Source organism: Dama dama, chromosome 20 (genome assembly GCF_033118175.1).
Source record: "Dama dama isolate Ldn47 chromosome 20, ASM3311817v1, whole genome shotgun sequence".
Classification (NCBI taxonomy): domain Eukaryota; kingdom Metazoa; phylum Chordata; class Mammalia; order Artiodactyla; family Cervidae; genus Dama; species Dama dama.
This window is the reverse complement of record NC_083700.1, coordinates 82,468,937-82,479,042: the sequence shown is the minus strand read 5'-3', so window position 1 is coordinate 82,479,042 and position 10,106 is coordinate 82,468,937.

Here is a 10,106-nt window from a genome sequence, read left to right as displayed (position 1 = left end):
ACTAAAAGAAACATTTGCTGAATCTAAAGATGATCATCATTCATCTGATATCCTGAATAAATACTAAATGAGAAATATTTTTTAGCATGACTTTTTAACATGACAAAATCTTGCTCAGGTTTTTGGTAAAAAGAAACACAAACAGAAGATTTGGGTAAATTTCAACACAACTGTTCCAATCTGAATATTTATAACAAAAGTGTAAGTTAAAAAATAAACGTCCACATAACCATCATCTAACTTAAAACACACACACGTTACCACAATGCGGTATGCAATTACACAATGACTTGATAATTCCTATGCTTCTCTCTGATCTCATTCTCTATGCTATTCCCTAATAAAGATTATTATCCTGAACTGTATGATATTCCTGTTCCTTCCTTGATAGTTTTTACAAATTATTTATACATTCTTAAATAGTGTGTTTTTCATATTTTGTGTAAATGGAATCATATTATATGAGTTCTGCCATTCAATATGCATGTACCTCTTATTGATTCAATTGTTCACTGCTGTGTATTAACTCATTGCACTGGTAAACTATAATTTATTTATCCACCCCTTGCCAATGGAGTTGTTTCTCCTTTGGTGGCTTTTGTTGTTGTTGCTTTGTTTTATTTATTTTGTTTTTTCCTCTCTTGCCCATTACACACTAATGAATGTGTTTGGACTTGACTCTTCATGCACTTGTGTAAGAATTTCTCTAATGCATAAATTCAAGAGATGAATTGCTTCTTTGTAAAGTCTGATTTTAGGAGAGAATTCTAAATTCTAAATTGCTTTCCAAATAGTTTATAAAGGGTAAATACCTACCAACAGAGGTATGAGTCATTTTATTTAACAAAACTTGACATTAGCTGGTGAAAATTTTCCTTTTTTAGCAAAGAGTATATTTTACAAAGAGTATATTTTACAAAATGGTTAAATGGTTTTATACATTTTATATAATTTTGTTTTTATGATAGTGTTTTTGTGTCTTGTTTTTAAAAGCATCCCTTGCCCCAAGGTCACATAGATATTCTTTTATATTACCTTCTAAAATATGATGGTACTTCTTCAAATTTAAGTATTTAATCTAACTGGGATTGATTTTTGCATATAGAAAGATAAAGAAAGTCAAATTTAATTTTTCCTAATATAGATGCTGTTCCATACAGTATCACTAATTAAATAATCTCTTCTTTACACAATGGTTTGCACTGCACATTTTGTTATATATCAAGTTTTTATATGTTTGTGAGTTAAGTTCTGTAATTTCTTTTCAAATTTCATTGATTTATTTGCGTGCTTTCAAACAAAAACTTTCAAACTGTGGTATTGGAGAAGACTTGAGAGTCCCCTGGACTGCAAGGAGATTAAACCAGCCAATCCTAGAGGTTATCAACCCTGAATATTCATTGGAAGGACTGATGCTGAAGCTCCAAAACTTGCGCCACCTGATATGAAGTGCCAGCTCATCAGAAAAGACCCTGATGTTGGGAAATATTGAGGACTGGAGGAGAAGGGGTCATCAGCAAATGAGATGGTTAGACAGCATCACTGACTCAATGGACATGAATTTGAGGAAACTCCAGGAGATAGTGGAGGACAGAGGATCCTGGCATGCTGCCATCCATGGGGTCACAGAATTAGACACCACTTAGCAACTAAACAACAACAAAAAGATGAAAACTACACTTTTAATTATTAGCACTTTATGTAAGAATTTTGATATCTAGTAGGTCCCTCACTTTCTGTTTTTCTCCCTCCTCAGATATGGATAGGCTTTTCTTAGCTTTTCCTCCTTCATAAAAACTTATAATCAATTTAGAATTTTCAAATCAATTTTTCAAGTTTTGCAAAAGCATTGGTAAAAGTTTCACAGGAGTAGGTAAATTTGAGTAAACTTGATAATTTTAAACTTTTGAGATTTTTTTAATACATAAGCATGGTATACCTTCCCTTTAGTTTAGATCTTCTTGAATGCTTCTAAATTGTTTTATAATTTTTCCTCTAAATCTTGAAAATCTTAGATTTCATCTTATCTATCTATACATATGGGTGTGTGTATAGAAAGCAAATATTTTATTGTTATTATAAATGATATAATTTTAGGGCTTCTCTGGTGGCTCAGTGGTAAAGAATCTGCCTGCAATTCAGAGGACAGAGCTTCCATCCCTGCTCCAGGAAGATCCCACATGCTGCAGGACAATGAAGCCTACGTGCCTAGAGCCCACGTACCTAAAGCCCATGCTCTGCAAAGAGAAACCACCACAATGAGAAGCCTGCATGTTGTGACTAGAGAGTAACCCCTACTAGCAGCAACTGGAGAAGGCCTGTACACAGAACTAACACAGTCATAAATAAATAAATGATTTTTAATGACATCATTTTAATATTAAACTTTCTGACTCTTGTTGATAATGCACAGAAATGTAATGGAATTCTTTAAGATGATATTATTTCTGACTGGGGCTTCCCTGGTGGCTCAGATGGTAAAGAATATGCCTGAAATGCAAGAGACTCTGGTTCAGTCCCTGGGTCAGGGAAATTCCCTGGAGAAGAGAATGGCTACCCACTCCAATGTTCTTGTTTGGAGAAATTCCCATTGCAATATTCCCTGTTGAAGTGCAGGAGTGGATGCATGAGTAACGATGGCAAAACTGTGTTTTCCTTTTCTATGTTTATGCGCTTATGTCTTTCTCTTGTCCTGGACTTCCAGGAAATCATGGAGAGGAAGTAGTTACAATAAGCATTTTTGTTTTATATGTATTTCAATATTTTTCTATTAAATGTTCCTTCTGATCCTAGTTTTTGTCATTCATGAATACTGAAATTTAGTGAATGCTTTTTTGATATCCATTGAGAATAACATCCATGTTTCCCTTTTGAATTATATGCTAGTATGATAACTTTATCTTAATTTGTTTTATATTAAACCTAACAGTCTGAAAAAATTTAACTATCCATGATATATTATATATTTTCAGATTGCTGATTTATTTTTGCTGATAGTTAGTTAGGGCTTTAACATATGTAGAAATAATATATAATTGTTTTTTCTTCTACTAACTTTAATTCTGATATCAAGAATAGCAGAGATTAAAATCTTTGTATTGTAAATGGTGTGCTAAGTCCCCTTAAATAAAACCACAATCACTAATAAGATTCTGATTTCTACCACCTAATTTTTATTTATTTTTCTACTTTTTTCATGTTTCCCCATTTTGTCTCCCTTTACATTGAGACTTTATTCTTTTTTTTTAACATTCTCAAATTTGGAAAGTATACACTTGGTAGCTAACTTCATAGTGGTTACTCTAGAAATGTTTTTCTGGATATAGTACAAAGTTTAAAGATATTTGTATATTTTTCCTACTTTTAAACATTGGCAAACATCCAGTTTTCTATTCTTTGCCTGATATTTTAGTTCCATTTTGTTTTTATAACCTCCCAATAATTATTTTGTACCTTTATTTAATCATTCTTTATTTAGATATATCCTCATATGGATGCTTATTCTTCAGAAGGAAAGCTATGACAAACCTAAACAGCATATTTAAAAGCAGAGACATCACTTTGACAACAAAGGTCTGTCTAGTCAAAGCCATGGTTTTTCCAGTAGTCATATACAAATGTGAGAACGTGACCATAAAGAAGGCTGATTGCTGAAGAATTGATGCTTTTGAACTGTGGTGCTAGAGAAGATTCTTGAGATTCCTTGGACTGCCAGGAGATCCAACCAGTCAATCCGAAAGGTAATCAACTCTGAATGTTCATTGGGAGGACTGATGCTGAAGCTGAAGCTCCAGTACTTTGGCCACCTGATGCAAAGAGCCAACTCATTGGAAAAGACCCTGATGCTGGGAAGGATTGACAGAAAAAAGGGAAGGGGGCGGCAGAGAATGAGATGGTTGAATGGCATCACTGACTCAATAAACATGAATCTGAGCAAACTCTGGGAGATAGTGGAGGACAGAGGAGTCTGGTGTGCTACAGTCCATGGGGTCACAAAGAGTCAGACATAACTTAGTGGCAGAACGACAACATAAGTATCGATATCTGTACATGCCATTGCACACTAGACTTTCTTAATAGGGATAATTTCCCTTTTTACTGCAAGAAGTATCAATTTCATCATTTACTTTGTGACTTCAAGCAAATGATTTAAACTTTATGGTCTCACTTTCCTTACAAATAAAGTGAGAATAATAATAATATCTACTTCATATAGTTATTAGGAAGACTAACTGACGTATGTAAAGCACTGGTGGGCTAAGTCCATGGGGTCGCAAAAGGTCGGACACGATGGAGCACCTGAGCATAGCACAGCACAAAGCGCCTAGAAAGTGCCTGGCACGTGTTGACAATTGCCTTAATGTCTGCTAGTATTATTTTTATTGCCACTGACATTATTAACTCTATTATTTCTGCATTGGGGTAGGCTAGAATATGCTGCAGAAACAAAGTGAAATCCTAATGCTTTCAAAACAAGGCTTTATGGTTTTGATTTGTGTTTCTTTTCACTTCCACCATATGTTCCATAAGAGTTGACTCCATCTGTTACTTATCAGTTTTACTCCAAAACCTAGATAGACAAAAAAGACAGTATTTAGAATATTGCCAATCATCCTAGAAAAAAGAAAGAGGGTGTTGGAGGGTCTCATTGAGAATTAAATGCTCAGCCCAGAAGAGACACATGTCATTTCTCCTCACAAGTCACTCTGCAGAATTGTTTACATGGCGATCCAGAAAGTATGATCTTATGATGTACCAAGAAGTGAGAGAATTAGAAAAATTCAAAGATCAGCATTAATGAATAATACAGCATCTTGTGTAATTTCCTTGTATTTTTATCTTAAAATCTTACTAGCTTAATATCCTGGATTCCTCCTTTAACTTCTTTTTACCCCTGAGGAATTCTTGTTTTCTTGCTACTTCAGTGGTGCAATCAAGTTTTCTTTTACATTTTATTTACTAGGTTTTTTAAACTTTTAAGTGGGGGTTTACTCTGTATATCTAGTCCACCATACTAGAGATACAAAAAATAGAAATTCCTCCAGTCACTTTCAGCAGTTTAGAGAAACTCACCAAGACACAAAGGAACACAAAACCACCTTTCTGTGATTCCATTGTTTAAATGTCAGTCAATCAGTTCAGTCAGTTCAGTCACTCAGCCGTGTCCGACTCTTTGCAACCCCGTGGACTGCAGCATGCCAGGCCTCCCTGTCCATCACCAACTCCTGGAGTTTTCTCAAACTCATGTCTATTGAGTCGGTGATGCTATCCAACCATCTCATCCTCTATCATCCCCTTCTCCTCCCGTCTTCAATCTTTCCCAGCATCAGGGTCTTTTCAAATGAGTCAGTTCTTCACATCAGGTGGCCAAAGTATTAGAGTTTCAGCTTCAACACCAGTCCTTCCAATGAATATTCAGACTGATTTCTTTTAGGATGGACTGTTTGGATCTCCTTGCTGTCCAAGGGATTCTCAAGAGTCTTCTCCAACACCACAGTTCAAAAGCATCAATTCTTCGGCACTCAGCTTTCTTTATAGTCCAACTCTGACATCCATACATGACCACTGGAAAAACCGTATCCTCGACTAGATGGACCTTTGTTGGCAAAGTAATGTCTCTCCTTTTTAATATGTCTAAATGTCAAGAGAACAAATCTCATCCTATTATTCACTAAATAACTCTGCAACCATAGCATGTTATTTTCCCTCTCTGCATCTGCCTTTCTCAAGTCTAAAACATGTCAGTTGCTATTTGTGAGCCTTGTGCTTAATTGTGTCCAATTCTTTGTGACCCCATGGACTATAGCCCACAGGCTCCTCTCTCCTTTGGATTTTCCAGGCAGGAATACTGGAGTGGATTGCCATTTCCTTCTCCAGGAGGTTGGTATACATGACATTTAAGGATGTTCCCCAATATACTCTTCATTTTTCATTTTATTTCACTGTGCAACATGTATTTTATGATGGTTTTTGACAGTCTCAAATTCCAAACACAATGTTCCTTTTTCAATGATAAGCCTGTTGCCTTTTAAGATATTCTTGACATTTCTTGACTCAAAAATACTATGAGAGAACAGATTCTTGATCTCTTCTTACATCCTGCAAACATGCAATATAAGCATAAACAGCTTTTAGAAAAGAGGCAACCTCTGATCCCATGTAGTTCCTTTGCTCTACGTGGATTCAATCTCATGTCTCTCCTACAACGTTTGCCACAGAGTACATAACACTTTCCTTACAGAACCAGGAAACTAGAGAAGGCAGTTTGGTATAATTTAACCTCTGGAAAAATTGGTCATCACCCAGTCTATTCCCTAGACCCACTCTGTCTCTTCTACTTATCATGGTAGACACCCAAGGGAAAATGAAAGCACAACTAAAATAGTTTTCAAAGACTATCATGTTTTTTCAAAATATAAGTATATTCTCATCATGATTACATTTAACCCTCACAACAGTTTTTCTTTTTTTTTTTTTAGGCTGTGACAGAAGTGTGCATACATTTGCCTCTCTGTGATTTTTTTTTATATTGTAGTGGTTTTTGCCTTGATATAGATGTTATCATACCCTCTTTCAGGTGAGGAAACTGAGATTGACACAGGGTAATTGATAGGTTCCAGATTTCACATCAGAACTGCACTGTCTGATAAAGTTAAGGGTCATTGTTAGTGAAATTATATGAGAGACATAAACCTAGGTAAGTAGAACTCTTTGCCTCACAGTAAAATTTAGAGGATTCATGGGTGAGTTAAGAGCCCCTCTGTCAAGATGAGACAATACATAGCATCCCTGAGTGCTTAACGCACCCTCTGATGCTTGAGGCAGGAGAGACTTTGAGCTGTGGCAGGCAGGGCTCAGTGTCCCAGACCTGAGGCTGTGATGTGTTGCAAATTTCTTTTTCTCGTAACTTCTTTTTGACATGATTTTAATTTTTTACAATCTAAATAGACATTTCTCCAAAGAAGACATATAGATGTTTAACCATGAAAGATGCTCACTATCACTAATTATTAGAGAAATGCCATCTGATGTGAATAGCTGACTCATTGGAAAAGACCCTGATGCTGGGAAAAATTGAGGGCAGGAGGAAAATGGGGCCACAGAGGATAAGATGATTATATGGCATCATTGACTCAATGGACATGAGACTGAGCAAACTCTGGGAGATGGTGAAGTACAGGGAAGCCTGGAATGCTGCAGTCCATGGGGTTGCAAAGAGTCATACGTGACTGAGAAACTGAACAGTAAAAAAATTAAAACTATAATGCAGTATCATCTCACACTGGTCAGAATGGCCATCACAAAAAAATCTACAAAAAAATAATCTACAAACAATAAATGCTGGAGAGGGTATGGAGAAAATGGAGCCCTCCTATGCTGTTGGTGGGAATGTAAGTGGTTATTGTCACTGGTATGGATGTGATCTTAGATTTTAGGAAAATATATTGTTTCCTTAAATAGTACAAATAATACAGTAACACAAATGGTACAAGGAAGAGGACAAAGAATTCCCTAGGACCTTCTGCCAGAGTCTTTGGATGTTAACATCTTTCCACACTTGTTTTATCATTCATACACATGCATACACACACTTTTTCTGAACAATTTGAAAGTAAGTTACAAACAAAATAACCATTCATAAATCAGTGTGTATTTTCTACAAACAAAGACATTCTGTTACATAACCATAGTATAAATAAAAAATCAAAAAATTAACATTGATCTAAATCTATTATTTAACTTTCAGATAGCATTCATATTTTTCCACTTATTCCTAAATTGTCCTTTATATCAAAAGAAAATCCTGGGTCACATGTTTTGTTCTGCTTTTGTCTTTCACAACACTGACATTTTTGAAAAAAACAAGTCAGATATATTTTACAATGTCCCTAATTTTTGAGTTTTCACATGATTATACATGTTTCAGGTTATGCATTTTTGACAGGAATACCCCAGACATGATGCTGTGTCATTCTCGGCACACAAGGTCAGGAGGAACAGGATATTATTCATCCTATTCATATAGATATTACACTTGATCACTGGCTCAGTTGGTATGTGCTAGGTTTCTTCACTGTAAAAATTTGTTATTTTGTCATCTGTAATCATAAGTATCTTACCAGACAAAACTTTGTTGTCTAGGAAAATATCTTAATATCTACTGTTTCACCCACTTGTACTATCATGTACCTTCATCAATAAATAATATGCTTGCTAAATGGTGATTTTTCTGATTTCATCATTCCTTCCTCATTTATGAGGTGGCCCTCTAATCCAAGGAAGAGCTTTTACTTCTTCATTATTTATTTATTTGCTTATTTATTTATAGCATTCTATTTATCTGTATAGAGTCCAGGTTGCAAATTGCTTAATTATCATAGCCCTTAGTCTTCCTCTGTAAAATGGCAATAATAACATTTACCACCTTGATTTGGTGTGCTAAGTTAATATACGTAAAGTCCTTAAAATCATATGAAATAAATTTGAGCTATTTGTATTAGTAATGATAATAATAATAATAATTATATGACTCACTCTTTTCACATCATGAGATTTAGGTGCCATCTTCTTTCAGTGCTTTATTATCTCAGACAAACAATTTAAACTCTCTTGGTTACATTTTTCTCACCTATAAGACAAAGGAATTCAGAGAAATGGTCTCTAATTAAATTACATTTCTAGTGCAAGAAATTAAGACTCTGTATCTGTAAAATATTTGTATACAAATCTATTTTCTTCCAGCAAACTGTTAAATATTCTGTAATAGCTTTTCAATATAATTATCTTCCATAATTCTTCATGTTCTTCCAAAATATCAAAAGACACATATCTTATCTCTGAATTAACAGTTTGGGAATTCCATCTAATCATACTTTAAATTTTAGTAATATTAGTTGGTCACTGCTATTTTCTAAGTATGCTGATGATTTTTGACAAAATGTGAAATAGCTAAAGACAGATGGCTTGCAGCTCCAACTGTTGGGGTTTATTTTCCTCTGCCAGGAAGGTCCATGATCCTTCAACAGATGTAGTCTCAGACCACATGATGCTCACATTTGCATATTAGAGAAGGAAGAATTCAAACTTAAAATTTCTTTCCAAACACACAAGTCCCATCATGAAGTGTAACCAGTGAGTAGCTTGGAACTTTCTCATAGGTAGCCTTACACAAGTCTTGGCACGTCGTGAAAATGAAGAATATACTAATGGAAAGCTAGTGATGGATTAATCTTTTTAATCAAATGTTTCCCTAGGATAGATTGTCTGGGATACTGGAAAGGGCCCTGGACTTGAAGTTTGAATCTCTGGGCTTAATTTTTTATTCTTACCAGTCCCATGAACTGGATGAAGTTATTTAAGTTTTCTGATTTTAAATTTTTTCTTATGTCAAACAGAATAGCCTGTCACGTATCATAAAGATATTTTGAAAAGTAGTGAAACACCTAGTATATGAATGATACTCAATAAACATGAAAGAAACACACACACACACATACTTTAGGATAAATAAGGTCCAGTAGAGCCAGAATAACCATTCTTTAATATTTTCTACTATTTCAGCAACTAAGCTTGGAAAGTTAGGAAGGACTATCTTTGAATTGGAACATCTGAGAATTCTCAGTAATGATTAATTTATGACAGATCTATTACAGTAGCCAGACTGCTGCTGTTGTGCGGTCCTTAGGTCGTGTCTGACTCTTTGCAACCCCATGGACTGCAGCACGCCAAGCTTCCCTGTCTTTCACTGTCTCCTGGAGTCTGCTCAAATTCATGTCCTTTGTCCTTTGAGTTGATGATACTATCCAACCAGACTGAGTGGAGCATAATCACTTAAGGGGTACTTCCCAAATGAATCTGACATTTCAGAATCTCTATTCTAGAATGAAGAAGGATGAATAGCATACCAAAGAGCCGTCAAAGCACCGTGTGAAGACAATCAGCTACCAAGAGTGAAACACTGATGAGGAATACTAGTAACTTAATACCTGGTACCTACGAGAAGGTAGATAAGTTACCGTACCATGTAAGAGTACATCTCTGGAATCAAATTACCAGTTCATAGTGGGGCCCTACCATTTTCCAGCTATGTAACCCTGGCTCATTAT